The sequence below is a fragment of the Lagenorhynchus albirostris genome, chromosome 11 (assembly GCF_949774975.1).
Source record: "Lagenorhynchus albirostris chromosome 11, mLagAlb1.1, whole genome shotgun sequence".
Lineage (NCBI taxonomy): Eukaryota > Metazoa > Chordata > Mammalia > Artiodactyla > Delphinidae > Lagenorhynchus > Lagenorhynchus albirostris.
The window spans coordinates 50,210,048-50,226,123 of NC_083105.1; the positions used below are offsets into that span (position 1 = coordinate 50,210,048).

Below are 16,076 nucleotides of genomic sequence, written 5' to 3' on the forward strand. Positions count from 1 at the left end.
GAGAGACAAAGGTAGGTTCTGTAGAACTTGTAGCCAAGGTAAGAGCTTAAGTTTTATTCTTGGTGTGACAAGAAACCATTGCAAGGATTGAACAGTTGAGGTACTGATGCATTTCTTTTTAAATCTCTCTAGCGTCTATATGGAAAATAGACTTTAAGGAAACAGGAGCAGAGACAGGGAGATCAGTTGCCATTGTACTATTTCACTCAAGAAATGATGGTGTCTTGGACTAGGATGATGGAGGTAGAGGTAGTAAAAATGGTCAAATTAGATGTGGAATGTGAGAGGAAGAGAGGAGTCTGGGATGAGTCCAAGGGTTTTGCTCTTAACTGGGTAAGTAGTGATGCCATTTACTGAGACAGACCCTGGGGAAGAAATGGATCAGTGGAAGGGGGAAGTAGGGAACTCAGAGGAAAGGTCAGTGGAGATATAAATTTTGGAGCAATCAGTTTGTATTTACACCCTTGGGGATGAGGGGTACCATCTTCGTAGTGCAGATAGATGGAGATGGGGTCCAAGGTCTGAGCCTGGGGCTTCCAGCCTTCCGAGGTCAGCCATGAAGGAAGTTTCAGCAAAAGACTTGAAGAAACGGAGGCAGTAGGAGGAGAAGCAGGAGAATGTGGTGCCCTGGAATCCAAGTTAAGAACCACATGGGACCAAGGAGGGAGAGAAAAACTGAACCAAGTATTGATGGTAAGGTGAATAAGACGAGGACTGAGAATTGGCTAAAGGATTGTGTAAGAAGAGAGTTTGTAGTGGACCCTAACTAGAGAAGTGTCAGTCAAGTGTTGGGAGCAAAAGCCTGCTTTGAGTGGGCTGAGGTGAGAATAGGACCTAAGTAAACAGAGTCAGAGAATGTGCACAACTCTTTCAGAATTTCAAAACACTTGGACTTCCCTGGTGGTGCAGTGGCTAAGAATCTGCCTGCCAGTGCAGGGGACACGGGTTCAAGCCCCGGTCCGGGAAGATCCCACGTGCTGCGGAGCAACTAAACCCATGCGCCACAACTACTGAAGCCCACACTGCAGAGCCCGCGAGCCACAACTACTGAACCCGTGAGCCATAACTGCTGAAGCCCGTGTGCCTAGAGCCCGTGCTCCGCAACAAGAGAAACCACCGCAATGAGAGGCCCGCACACTGCAACGAAGAGTAGCCCCCGCGCGCAGCAGCGAAGACCCAACGCAGCCAAAAATAAATAAATTAATTTTTTAAAAAATGTTTTTTCAAAAGGCTCTATCAAGAGGAGCAGAAAAATGGGACAGTAGCCGGAGGGGGCATGTGGTCTCGGGGAGACTCCCTTTTTAAATACAGGAGAGGATACAGCGTGTTTGTGTGCTGGCGTGGTTGATCTAGTGGAGTGGGAGAAATTGACGCAGGAGGGAAAGGAAATGAAAGCGAAAGCAAAACCTTTGAAGAGGCTCCAGAGGGGGCATCCAGCATGCAGTGGAGGTGTCAGCAGGAGGTCGGGCAGATGAATCCAGAGGCACAGAGGCAGGAAGATTATGGTAGGTTTCCCGCTAAGCAGATACGTGAGTCCTCTTCTGACTGCTCTGTTTTCTTCTTGAAATAATAGGTGAGGTCATCACAGAGAGGAAGGAGGGGAAGGGTTGTAGAGTGAGGAGGAGGTGTCATTTCAAAGGCTGGGAGAGTGGATTGCCTTGGGCAACGTCCAAGGATTACCCTGCAGCCTTGTAGATCCCTAACTAAATAGAGGCCTCTTCCCTCTTAAAAACCTGACTTCTTCAGATCAAAAAGGGATGAAATGAATTTACACATCTGATGCTGATACCCCATGTCGTCCCCACATATCATATTCCATCTCCACGTGGAGCTCTCCTACAGCTTCTGACTTTCATAAGCATTTCTTTTTATGAACACCCACAATATCATGTGTTTTTATTAAACCTTCTGGCAGGTTAGCTCATCCAGTTTCAAGTCGCTCTGCAATTGTTTTCCTGGGTTCTAGACTTCCCTCTAATTTAAGGTTACAGTCCCTTTATAGTCAAGAAAATGTTTCTTTATTTAAAGTTCTCCCACCAAGCTTTGCCCAGCAGGGTTCATAACTGGGTGCGGTCCATGGTTGTTGTATTAAAGACTTCTCTCATCACCTGCTTTAGGATCTGATCACTGTTATGCACCAAACCTTACGAGACACTGAGATGGAATGATGAAGCATGGCTTGTAGTACACTTACTGGTCTTTCTCTTCCAAACACTGTCCGCACGCGCGCGCGCACACACACACACACACACACACACACACACATCTTTCCTTCTGTTTTCCTCTTTCAGTATAGGAAACTTCACATCTAACCTCTTCTGCTTCAATATTTTTAGAGACAGGAAACTTACTATCTTACAAGGTAACCCCTGCTTTTTAAAATCTGTGTGTGTTAGGAAGTATTCCTTATGCCAACAGGCTGAGGATTCCCACCTTATACCTCTACCCATTGGCTCTTCTAATTCTTCTGAACTTCCCCGAAGTCTTTCGAGTACTTTAATGCACCTATCAGCTCCTCCCTGAGCCGTCATTGTTGTTTAACCAGATAAAGCATGTTCCTTCCTTCAGCCTGGCCTTCTGTGACATGTTTTTCACACCCTGGTAGCCTTTCTCCATTTTGTCAATGCTCTCTTGCATGTGGCAGCCAAAACCGAATCCTTCCTCCAGCTAAAGAGCGCAGAGTATAAGAAAACCAGTACCTTCCCTGATCTGGGTGTTCTACTCAATTAGTGCAGATTAAGATTGTATTTTTGAATGAAATAATGATGTTTGTTTACACTGAACTTTTAGTCAATAGGCCTTATTCTCATGAATATCCCTCAAGAGCTAGGCTTCCTGCCTTGAACAGTAGCACTTCGTATAATGCTGGCCAACACTGTACCCTTTGTTCTACACATGTATTTCTGTTATATTCCGCTAGGAAGATTTGAGAAGAGGAGAGGAGGAGGGGTACTAACAATTGTTGAGCATCAATTGTGTACCAGTCTTATTTATTCAAAAGAGGTATTTAATGATCTCAATTTTATGGAGGAAGAAATTAAGGCTCACTGAGGCTTAAGTAACTTGTGCAAGTTCATCCAGCAACAAAGCTGATATTTGAGTTTAGATTAGTTTAATCCAAAGCCCCTCATCTTTCAGCTCTTGTTCCCAGCTCTCAAATGATTCAGCTCATCTTTCCAACATAGTGGAAATAGTCTCTATTCCTGCACATCACATATATTTGCCACTGTCTTAGCAGTGAATTAGCCATAAATTTGACAAGCATCTAACAATGTTAAGAATTTTGAGTGTACCATGCTTTGTGACCACCTAGGGGGGTGGGATAGGGAGGGTGGGAGCGAGACACAAGAGGGAGGGGGTATGAAGATATATGTATACGTATAGCTGATTCACTTTGTTATGCAGCAGAAACTAACACCATTGTAAAGCAATTATACTCCAATAAAGATGTTAAAAAATAATAAGAAAAGAGGGCTTCCCTGGTGGCGCAGTGGTTGAGAGTCCGCCTGCTGATGCAGGGGGCACGGGTTCGTGCCCCAGTCTGGGAAGATCCCACATGCCGCAGAGCGGCTGGGCCCGTGAGCCATGGCCGCTGAGCCTGCACGTCCGGAGCCTGTGCTCCAGGGAGAGGCCACAACAGTGAGAGGCCCGCGTACCACAAAAAAAAAAAAAAAAAAAGACAAAGAATGATAAGAAAATAAAAGAATCTTGAGCATAGCAGTCAGTACCAAGGACAGAGCTCTGCGGCGGCACCACCACCACCACCACCACCACCACCACCACCACCACCACCACCAGAAACCTTGATCCTCCCCCATCAACAATGACTTTCGGCCTTTTGGGTATCATCCTCAGTGAGCTTCAAAGCCACCAGCTTTTAGTTCATGGTACTCTGTTCTGCCCACAAGTTATCATGAGAGATCTTTCTCAAATCCCACTGAAATATTCAAATATGCATTTACATTATATTGTCTTTATATATAGGTATCCCTTGGAGATACTACAGGTTCAGTTCCAGACCACCACAATGAAGCGAATATCACAATAAAGCAAGTCACACAAACTTTTTGGTTTCCCATTGTATATAAAAGTTATGTTTACACTATACTGTAGTCTATTAAGTGTGCAATATCATTATGTCTAAAAAAACCAATGTACATATCTTAATTTAGAAATACTTTATTGCTAAAAATGCTAACCATCATCTACACCTTCAGTGAGTTGTAATGTTTTTGCTGGTGGAGGGTCTTGCCTCAGTGCTGATGGCGGCTGACTGATCAGGGTGGTGGCTGCTGAAGGGTGGGGTGGCTGTGGCACCTTCTTAACATAAGACAACCATGACGTTTGCCGCATCGATTGGCTCTTCCCTTCATGAACAATTTCTCTGTAGTGTGAAATGATGTTTGATAACATTTTACCCACTGTAGAACTTCTTTCAAAATTGGAGTCAATCCTCTCATACCCCGCCACTGCTTTATCAACTAAGTTTATGTAATATTCTAAATCTTTTGTTATCATTTCAACAGTCTTCACAGTGTCTTCGTCAGGAAAAGATCCATCTCAAGAAACCACTTCCTTTGCTCATCCGCAAGAAACCACTCCTCATCCATGAAAGTTGTATCAGAGATTATAACAACTCAGTCACATCTTCAGTCTCCACTTCTAATTGTATTTTTCTTGCTATTTCTGCCACATCTGTAGTCACTTCCTCCACTAAAGTCTTGAACCCCTCAAAGTCATCCAGGAGGGTTGGAATCAACGTCTTCCAAACTCCTAATAATGTTGATATTTTGACTTCTTCCCATGAATCAGGAATGTTCTTCATGGCATCTAAGAATGGTGAATTCTTTCCAGAAGGTTTTCAAGTTACTTTGCCCAGATGCATCAAAGAAATCACTCTCTGTGGCAGCTATAGCCTTACAAAATGTATTTCTTAAATAATAAGACTTGAAAGTCAAAATTACCCCTTGATCCGTGGGCTACAGAATGGATGCTGTGTTAGCAGGCATGAAAACAACATTAATCTCATTGTAGGTCTCCATCAGAGCTCTTGGGTGACCAGGTGCTCATATTTTAAAAGAAATATTTTTTTCTGAGCAGTAGGTCTCAACAGTGGGCTTAAAATATTCAGTAACCATGTGGTCAACAAATGTGCTGTCATCCAGGCTTTGTTGTTCCATTTATAGAGCATAGGTGGAGTAGATTTAGCCTAATTCTTAAGGGCCCTAGGATTTTTGGAGTAGCAAATGAGAATTGGTTTCAACTTAAAGTTACCAATTGCATTAGCTCCTGACTGACAAGAGAATCAGCCTGTCCTTTGACTCTCTGAAGCCAGGCATTGACTTCTCCTCTCCAGCTATGAAAGTCCTAGATGGCATCTTCTTCCAATACAAGGCTGTTTCATCTGCATTGAAAATCTGTTGTTTAGTGTAGCCACCTTCATGAATTATCTTAGCTGGATCTTCTGGATAACTTGCAGCAGCTTCTACATCAGCACTTGCTTCTTCACCTTGAACTTTTATGTTATGGAAATGGCTTCTTTCCTTAAACCTCATGAACCAATGTCTACTAGCTTCAGACTTTTCTTCTGCAGCTTCCTCACCTCTCTCATCTTCATGTAATTGAAGAGAGTTATGGCCTTGCTCTGGATTAGGCTTTGGCTTAAGGAAATGTTGTGGTTGATTTGATCTTCTATGAAGACCACATTCGTGTGTCCACTGGAGTAGCACCTTTAATTTCCTTCAAGAACTTTTCCTTTGCATTCTTGTTTGGCACAAGAGGTCTAACGTTCGGCCTATCTCAGCTTTTGATGTCTTCCTCACTAAGCTTAATCATGTCTAGCTTTTGATTTAAAGTGAGAGATGTGTGACTCCTTTCACTTGAACACTTGGAGGCCATTGTAGGGTTATTAATTGGCCTAATTTCAGTATTATTGTGTGTTTAGGAAATAGGGAAGCCCAAACAGAGGGAGAAAGATGGGGGAAGGGCCAGTCAGTGAAGCAGAGCACATGAAACATTTAGCGGTCAAGTTCACCATCTTATATGGGTGCAGTTCGTGGTGCCCCAAAACAATGACAATAGTAACATCAAAGATCACTAATCACAGATCACCACAACAAACATAATAATAATGAAAAAGTTTGAAATATTTCGAGAATTACCAAAATGTGACACAGAGACACAAAGTGAGCAAAAGCTACTGGGAAAATGGTGTTGATAAACTTGATGCAGGGTTGCCACAAACCTTCAGTTTGTAAAAAAGCGTAAAGCAAGCCACAACAAAATGGGGTATACCTGTATAACGTTGGTTTGCATGCCTTATTCTTCAGTGGTCTAATAATCCTTTCTAAAATTTTGCCAGTACATGGCATCAATCCCAGAGATCTAGGATTTCCAGAGCCCCTGATTGTAGAAATTTAGTTGCTCACTTATTCCCAGACTTTAGCCATATCTTTCATTTTTATGTTTGTTTCATTATTACATCTGCATATTCTTTTAATTCTCTGGGAGGTAATTTACCTGACTCTGGAAACTCGAATATATTTTAAACAACTAAGGGATTATTTTAATATCACTTTACTTATTAACCTTTGGCATAAGTTTCCTCTTACTTTAATCTTAAATTCTATCCTTTCTAGTTTAAGGTTATTCTCCTTGGAAGCTACTGGAGATGCGCCATTGGAATAGAGTAACTCAGCATTTCACCATGCTAAAAGTAACTTGACACCAGCTTCTCTCAGAGGTAGACTTCTTCCCCAGGTTCTTCTTCTTCTGGCCTAGAGAACGTGGAAAAATTATTCTAGTTGACCTTATCATCTCCTGTTAGCTATAGTTCTCACGTGATAAAAGTTGTCCATATTTCAATAAAGCATATTCAAGAACTATTCTTTCCAGGAGGCCAGATGAAGGTGGTAGTCATTATGGTGGCAAGGACTCCTCTTCTCTCCAGGCACAAGGAATAAAGGGAAGAAAATAATAGAAATTTGCAAAAAAATGAAATGACAGATATTTAAAATGCTGATTATATCAAGTGCTATCAAGGATACAGGAAAATAGAAACATATATTGTTGGCAGGAATATAAAATTTTTGGAAGACACATTGGTAGCATCAATCAGAGTGTTTAAAAATATATGCACTTTTCCCAACATTTGTGAGAATGTATTCTACAGTAATCCTCACACTTGTGCACAAAGATGTAACCATACTTGCCTACTTATAAGATGTGGTAATTTTTGAGAATCATCCCAATCTGGTAAAGAAATGCTTTGAAAAAGTGCAGGTAGCCCCCAACAACCACTGTCACCATCACTCACTGCCTCTGAGGGAGAGCATCACTGACTTTGAAGGAGGGTGACTCCAGGGGTAGAAAGGGACATCTCCCAACTCTGGTGCCTCACTGTTGAAAAGTGGGGACTGAGAATCCCTTTAGTCGTCCAGGAGTCGGACAGGCGAAGTGTGTTTGACTGTGAAAGTGGGCGGGTCTGGGAATAAAGTGTGCCAACAAATTGGTATATACAGAGATGTTCATTGGAGCTTTGCTTATTATTGAAGTATTGGAAACAACCTAAAGTATCCATCAGTTGAGGAATGGTGAAACAAACTAGGGTGCAGCCATTCTAAGAGAGATTATAAAACTGTTAAAAAGTATGAGGTAAACCTATAGAGCACATCATGAAAAGATCTCCACGACATATTGCCATGTTGAAAGCAGCAAGTTAGGAGCTTCCCTGGTGGTGCAGTGGTTGAGAGTCCGCCTGCCAGTGCCAGGGACACGGGTTCGAGCCCTGGTCCGGGAAGATCCCACATGCCATGGAGCGGCTAAGCCCGTGTACCACAGCTACTGAGCCTGCGCTCTAGAGCCTGCAAGCCACAACTACTGAAGCCCGCGTGCCTAGAGCCCATGCTCTGCAACAGGAGAAGCCACTGCAATGAGAAGCCCACGCACCGCAATGAAGAGCCCCTGCGCTCTGCAACTAGAGAAAGCCCGCATGCAGCAACGAAGACCCAACGCAGCCAAAAATAAATAAATTTATTTATTTTTTAAAAAAAGAAAGGAAAGAAAAGAAAACAGCAAGTTAGCATTGCTTGGTTTAACCCAATTTTGGTTAAATGTTTCAGTGCCTGGAAAGAGAATGGAAGTTGGGCACAAACGTTGACAGTGGTTTCCTCTGAGATGAGAGGAGGAGAAGAGGGAGAGTGTGGAAGGGCTCCCTCAGGCTTTGATCCATATACTTCTATATCATTTGAATCTTCCACTAAAGTGTATTTGTGTAATACCTGGGTGGTTTTTTAAAAACACTATAATGACAACAAGGAATATTAGTGGATTGGAGCCGCCTGGCATAACCACATCTTGGAGGACATACCAGACCCAACCCTGCAGATGGAGAAGAAGAGGAGGAGGTATGCCTGCCAGCTGATACTACACAGAGCCAACAAACTTGTAAATATTTATCCATGTGTCAAGAAGCTCATCTGCAAGAGAGAACAACAAAAACGTGAGGGTATCGCCATTCATTTAAGTAGAAGAAAATAGAAGATTGGAAACAAAAATGATTACTGGTATGTAATATTTTCAGTCATATGGAAAAGGGGTCCATGTGTTCCCCATGATCTCAGAAGCATAACAAGAACTTGTATGTCAGAGGTCACCAGCCAACATCATCCCGCTGACTGAGGGCAGCCTAGATGCACTTGGCCAGCAAATACCGTGAGGCGGTCCCCATCGCTCTTCACTCTGTTTCATGTCCGCACCCTACTGATCAGGTCACACACGGCCTGCTTCATTCATTTAATGTATCAGATTCGTACATGCATTTGGATTTTTCACCCATGCTATGAGGGTAAGTTATACGAAATCAGATCTGGAAGCAACTTAAAAGTGGCACTTTCTAAGAAGTACAGAAAGGCAACCTACCTTACTGGCTGGGAACACAGACTCTGGAGTTAGCCTGCCCCTTATTTGAATTCTGGTCCTGCCACCTACTGCTATGTGAACTTTGGCTGGTTGTTGAAGTTTCATGCTTCATGTATCGGTTTTCCTGTTGTGTGAAATGAGAGAGTAATAAGTTAGTGCCTATAAAGCATCTGTATTAGCTATCTATTGCTGTGTGTCAATACTACTGCAAATTTCACAGCTTAAAACCAACACACATTCATGATCTCACAGTCTCTATGGGTCAGTTATCGAGGCATAGCTTGCTTCTCTGGTTCTCTTTTTTAGGGTCTCACAAAGGTCAGTCAGGCTGTCAGCCAGAGGCCTTCAGCCCTAACCCAGTTGCCTGCTTTTCCAAAACGCACAAGGGCAGGAAAGGCTCCAGCAAGACGGGTGCTACAGTCTTACGTGCATAATCACTTACATGTCATCGCATATATCCCATCACCTTTGCCATAGTCTCCTGGTTAGAGACAAGTCACAGGTGACACCCACACTCAAAAAAAGGGGGTAATACAAGGCCTCATAGTCAGAAGTTAGGCCTCATGAATGACCACCTTAGCATCTGTCTGCCACAGCATACTAACTCAGGCCCAGTACCTTTAAGGTACCTAATATATGTAGTTAGTGTTCATTTAAACTGTCTGAAAAAGACATAGGTAGCTTTCTGAGAAGATTAGTTTCTCACACTGGGGGTACTCAGACAGGACTGGATGGTGACTGTAAATAAAATCAAATGGAGGTAGGTCTTGAACCAGATGACCTTTAAGATCATCTGTGATTTAATTCAGCCACCAGACAAGGTGAAAAACTGCCCTCCTCCAAAGTCTCCTGCAGCATCTTTATGCGTTTGTTGCTGCTATTCTTCTTGCGTGGTATCTTATCATAAATAGGGGTTGAATTTTATCAGAAGCTTTTTCTGCATCGATTGAGACGATCATATGGTTTTTATTCTTCACTTTGTTAATGTGGCATATCACATTGATTGATTTGCGGTTATTGGCGAATCCTTACCTCCCTGGGTTACATCCCACTTGATCGTGGTGTATGATACTTTTAGTGTATTGTCGGATCCGGTTTGTGAGTATTTCATTGAGGATTTTTGCATCTCTGTTCATCAGTGAGATTGACCTGTAAGTTTCTTTTGTGGGGGCTATCTCTGTCTGGTTTTGATATCAAGGTGATGGTGGCCTCATAGAATGAGTTTGGAGGTGTTCCTTCCTCTGTAATTTTTTGAAATGGTTTCAGAAGGATAGGTGTTTTGCATGGTATTTTTTTCATTTTTACCTGACTTCCCCTGTGTAAATGGGAACTAGAGCAGCCTATATGATTTTCTCTGAGAATTCTGAGAGTGACTTTGGTCCCTCTTAAAACAGCCGAGCTTTAGGGGTGGGGTGGGGAGGAAGGAAAGAAATGCATTTTACCTTGACTAAGATTTGCAGAGCTGCAAGCCCTCTTTTCAGCTTCTGGGCCTCTCAAAACCCTAATCAGGTTTGTGTACCTAGACTGCACTCAATAAAGGTCATGTAACATTACTGGGAAGAGGGCGAGATGATGGATTGGACTTCTAGACTCTCTCTAAATCTTGCTGGTGACTAATGAGGCTTTTTACCCTTCTGATTCACTCACCAGCTCAGCCTCCGCTGTTTGCACTGAAGGCTTGGTAAACATAAACTTTCTGTTTAGTAGCCCAGGCACGGAAGAGGACGAACAAGGCAGCTCCATTGTGGCAGCACAGAATCCAGAAAGCTGTTTTTTATGCCTGAGAAATTATTGATTTAAGACATACATAGCCTTGCATGTGAATTGCATCAGTGCACACACCAGCCCTATTTCTGCATTCAGCCTCTGAGAAATGTGACCAAACAACCACATGCACCACACATGCCAACACCCCAATACCCCCTGAGTCATGCACACACTAGCACCTGGCCCTGTTGTGCTGGGGAGGGGGGAGGGGGATGACTGAGGCACTCTACAGCCATGCGAGTGACTAAATACTAGAAATACAATAACCATGATGCATCCCTGTTATTTCTTTAATTTAAGCAATTTCCCAGTAGAGCAATTTCCCAGTAGTTGAGGTGTTAATTGCTTCTGCACTTCTGTGTTGACAGATATGTTCTTTCTCACCTGGCTAAGAGAAGCAATTACTGTAATGCTCTCCTGGGCTTGGTGAGATATTCTTTAATAGATTTTAAAGGTATTGGTAGGGCAGAGTGCTTTTAAAAAGAAACTGTTCTCTGCCCTGTTCATACTTGATAACATGGTTGGATATTGTATTCAGACCACATGATGAATCTGTTAAAGAGAAATATGCAATGGAGGAAAAAAAGACAGGAGTAATATTTTTTCAAGAAATATATATCAAGATTTCAGATATGAGAAAAAAATGTTCCTGTGTGTGTATATCACTGAGTGGAACAAAGATTAGACAAAACAACAAAAAGAAAGAGTAAGACTTTTCTTTCAACATTCAGCTGAGCATATTTCTCATGAACTTCAACACAAAGTTGTTATTTTCTGGGACTGGTGTGGCTTTCCAAATGATGGTGTGGCAGGTCACTAACTCAATACAAATCAGTAAATATTCTTTTACCCGTTGCGTGAGAGTGACTTTCACAATCTGCTTGAACCACACGTGGTTTTGTGTTTCATACTTATATTCAAGAAGAAAAAGAAAAACAGTCTTAGAATTTTTTGTTAGAATTTGGAACTTTTTTTTTTTTGGCGAGAGTCACTTTGGCAACCTACCAAGCCAAGGCAACCCATGTTAACCAAAGTGATGTTGTGAAAAGAAGACTGAATTCAGAGTTGAGAGCACCTGGCTTTAAGTTCTAGCAAAATGCGTTGCCTGATACGGTGTCCTTAGGCAAATCATCTAACCTTGAAAAGCTTCTGTGTTTTCATCTTTAAGATGCTGGGTTTCTGTGAGAATCAAATGAGAAAATGTGACACTGCTAGACGCCTCTTCAAGTGGTATAGAGATGTAAAATGGTGTGATCAAAGGAAAATATAGGTTTTTGTGGTACCCAAAGCTTATACAATTTGAGGGTAGGCAGCTTTTTAAGGAAAAAAATACAAAAATGTCTTTTTAAGATTTTACAAAACCATGTGACCATGTGAACACCTTGCTAGGACCTCTACCAAGGCTTTAGAAGAAGCCTGTGGCAGTGAAGGTCCTAGAAGCTTGAGTCAGTAGCTTTAGCTGTGCATTATTATTACAGACTTACAGAATGCCAGAGCTGAGAGTGGGTTCACACCTGTTTTTTCCCAGTAGAAACTTCTTTGGAAACAAAATCTTATATGGAGAAACAGAAGAGAAAACAGATAGGAGGAGCTGAAGTTAGGACAAGGGATTTAGTTAGAACTGTGTCCATGTGGCCTCCTCCTTCCTTGGGTACCTAAGAACTTCAGTTGAAAGGGGAATTTGGAGAAACACTGTATTTCATTTATTTGAAGACCGCCCCCCCCCCATTTTAACTACCATGAAACCAGGATGCACCTTACAGTTGTTCTTGAACCTGCAGTGGTTGTGATGTCATCGTTATCACCTGTGCACGCTCTTAACTTGGTTGTAATTCCTGGTAATATGATTGGATAAATGCAACCCCTTGAAGTTTCAGGCAATAAATCATTTAAGGACCATTTGAGTCAGGAACATGCACTGTTGTCTAAAACATTCTGTTGACACTTTGGGGGAAGATCAAGGAAGCATAAGCATCACAACTTGCCAAAAGGGGTCTCAGCAGCTTGGAAGAAAGACCAAGAGACAGGAACATAGCCCTCTCTCAGAAATTGGCATCATCAGTGTCCTTGAGGTCCAGAGGACAACGTCATATGACAAATAAAGACATCAGTGACACTGGTTCAGAAAGTGAATGTGAAGAAGATACAGAAGTCCCTTAACTGACTTTAACTTACATCTTCCTTCTTATGTATGCACTTGGAGTTCATTTGTAAGTACAAAACAATTTTAAACTTAGTGGTAAGAAAGCATTATGTTGTAATTTAATTGGCAGCATTTCTTAGTGGTAAATAAAACAATAGCGTTCCTTAAAAGTGCTGGTGTCTTGGAGTCAATGAAATGTGGTACTTTTTAAACCATTTAGTTCTATTCTCTCATTTTGTAGTTCAGAGATTAATACCCAGAGAGTGTTTAGTGACTTGCCCAAGGCAATATGGCTGATCTTTCCAGGGCATAAGGAACTAGCTGCAAATATTTTTCAAGCAGTTGTTCCCTAGTTAGCCCCAGACTAGAACCCTCACTCTTTATTTCACTAATCATCACTAATCAGGTTTGTTATTATTTTTTAATTGCTTGGGATCTGCATTTCCTACTAGAATATAAACTCCTGAGGGCAACGATGAAGTCTGTCTTGTTTACTGCAAGGTAGCAAGGTGCCTACCATTCAGCAAATGATCGTTAGATTTTTCCAGCGGAAGGATGGACGGATGGATGGATGGATGGATGGATGGATGGATGAAGGAGGGGTAGATGAAGAGAGGGATAGATGGATGGATGGAAAGGACTGAAACATTTCATACTCAGATTGAGGCTACAAGATAGTTGGATAAGGTGGTGTTATATATGACAGTTGATGTACTAATACAAGTATGGACTGAGCGAAGGAAATAATAATGACTCTGGTGGGTCTGCTCACTTCCTTGCTGCTCACCCTAAGGGGGAGCCTTTCCCTTGAGACAAGAATATGTTGTCTCTCAAGTAGAGCAGGAAAAAAGAACTGGACCAGGAGAGGGACCAGGAAAGAAGGCTACCCTCCTTGTCAGGGTGGAGGAAGCTGACAGGGAGGATGTAGGTGTAGGATGGGGGAGCTGTCCTTGACGTGGGCGGCCTCCTCCAGTTCTGGATTCCAGCGGGGTCTCAGTAGGGCTCTAATAAAACGGAAACTCACTGCAACAGGCTGCTTGCCTTCTCCATGGAGAGTCCACAGGGCTCCCTTGATGCCTTGCCTCTTAGTTATCTGCAGTGACTGCAGTTTTCCATCTGTTCCTTTGAAATGGATCAAGCCTCATAAAACAAGAGAGTCAAATAAATGCCTGTGACATCTGTAACAAAATGACAGGGATGGATTTACTGATTTGCTGTTGCCCTGGTGGCTTGGAGTTGGCCTAAGGCTGGCCTTATTTTTCAGCTCCTTTCTCAGTAGTATTTCATCTACATGTTTTTGCATCCATTGTTTAGCAATTACTTTATGATGGTCTGAACATTTATAGCATTCAGTTATATGAGAAGGCAATCCCATGCACCTAAAACAGATACAGATTTCTGCCTCACAAACCAATTTTCAAGTCTCAAGTTTCCTGATTTATAAAATGGAAGTGTTATCCTCTTCGCAGGGTTATGCTGAAGGTTAAATTAGATGACAGATGTGAACCATTTTGAGCGTTATTAACTGCCTTAAAAGGATGGATAATCTTAAACGGTGTCAGGGATTTCTTCCTTTTAATTTTTCTCTTCAATCCAGTTATCTCACTCATGGTAGACTCATGGGTACTTTGGTCTCCATGGAAGGAGGAGGCCAAGCAGGTGTAGCTCTAAGTCCCATTTTGTCCTGATTATTCAAGAAGTCTGATTTCCTGTTGAAGTTTATCCTCCCTTCATTTCCTTTTCAGGCAGAAAGAATGTTCCCCCCAAGCATTGTTCTTTTAATTGTCTTTGAAGACACAACGGTCCCTCAACAGTGTTTAGCTCCCTGTCTTGGGCACTAGCTAAGCTCCTAACTCCTTGATGACTTACTCTCACTAGCTTCCAGTGCAGCCCTACCTAATGTCTGTCTGTCTCAGGGTTTTCCTTTTTCTTTTTTTTTTTGAATTTTTGTTTTTAAATTTTGTTGACATATAGTAGATTTACAACGTTGTGTTAATTTCTGCTGTACAGCAAAGTGACTCAGTTATACATATATATTCTTTTTCTTATTCTTTTCCATTATGGTTTGTCACAGGATATTGAATCTAGTTCCCTGTGCTATACAGTAGGACCGTGTTGTTTATCCATTCTACGTGTAATAGTTTGCATCTGCTAATCCCAAACTCCCATTCCTTCCCTCCCTTACCTCCCCCTCCCCCTTGGCCACCACCAAGTCTGTTCTCTATGTCTGTGGGTCTGTTTTTGTTTCATAGATATGTTGATTTGTATCATATTTTAGGTTCCACGTATAAGTGATATCATGTGGTATTTGTCTTTCTCTATCTGACTTACTTCACTTAGAATGATAATCTCTAGGTCCATCCATGTTGCTGCAAATGGCATTATTTCATTCTTTTTACAGCTAATATTCCACTGTACATATATACCACATCTTCTTTATCCATTTATCTGTCGATGGACATTTAGGTTACTTCCATGTCTTGGCTACTGTAATAGTGCTGCTATGAACATGCGGGTGCATGAATCTTTTCGAATTTCAGGGTTTTCCTTTGCTTACAGAGTGTTTTTTTTCTTCTCACTCACCCAGCTGAACAAGACATATTTCTCATCCCTTGTTCAGCTGAGCTCCCAGACCAGACCATCTGATCACTCTAACCCTAGCATGGGAGCTCTGCGTTTTCATATCTAAATAGTTATTTAATATAAGATACTAGCCAAAAGGATATCCTAAAAGTCATGCAAAAATAAAAGAGCCTCCCCCAGCAATATCTCATTAATTTGCTAAGCAAATCTTGATACCTCGAATTTCTCCGACTATTGGATGGAAATGATAGTAATATTGCAAGTAAATTTCCTACTCTCCCCTAAAGAAAGTATTTAAACCTCCAAATACACATCCATAGCCTACAGGGGCTTCCCCAGGACCCCGGATTGAACTGTTTGTTATTCTTCAGGCTCCCAGGCCATGCTGTGCACCAACCACATTTCATTGAAAGTATAGACATTTGTCGCTTAGACATTTAGAATGCAGAAAGGTAGAGGCTGTGATTATGGGTCTTGGAAATGCTAGCCCCTAGCACAGAGTCTGACAATAACAGATGCTCACAAAATGTTTTTGGACCAAAATGATCCACAAGTAGCTGTAAGGATGCAGTTAGCTTCTCTAGGAGAACATTGAAGATCAGAGTCATTTCAAAGTTAGCTGTGCTAGTTGCTTAGTTTCACTTGTAGAATCCAGGTTTCAATC

General features: G+C 42.0%; 1 protein-coding gene across 1 annotated transcript in view; it reads left to right on the forward strand.

Annotated features, from left to right (window-relative positions):
- Positions 1–16,076, forward strand: part of GRIP1 (glutamate receptor interacting protein 1) — a 703,482-nt gene that overhangs the window by 496,485 nt on the left and 190,921 nt on the right. The window lies entirely within an intron of this gene.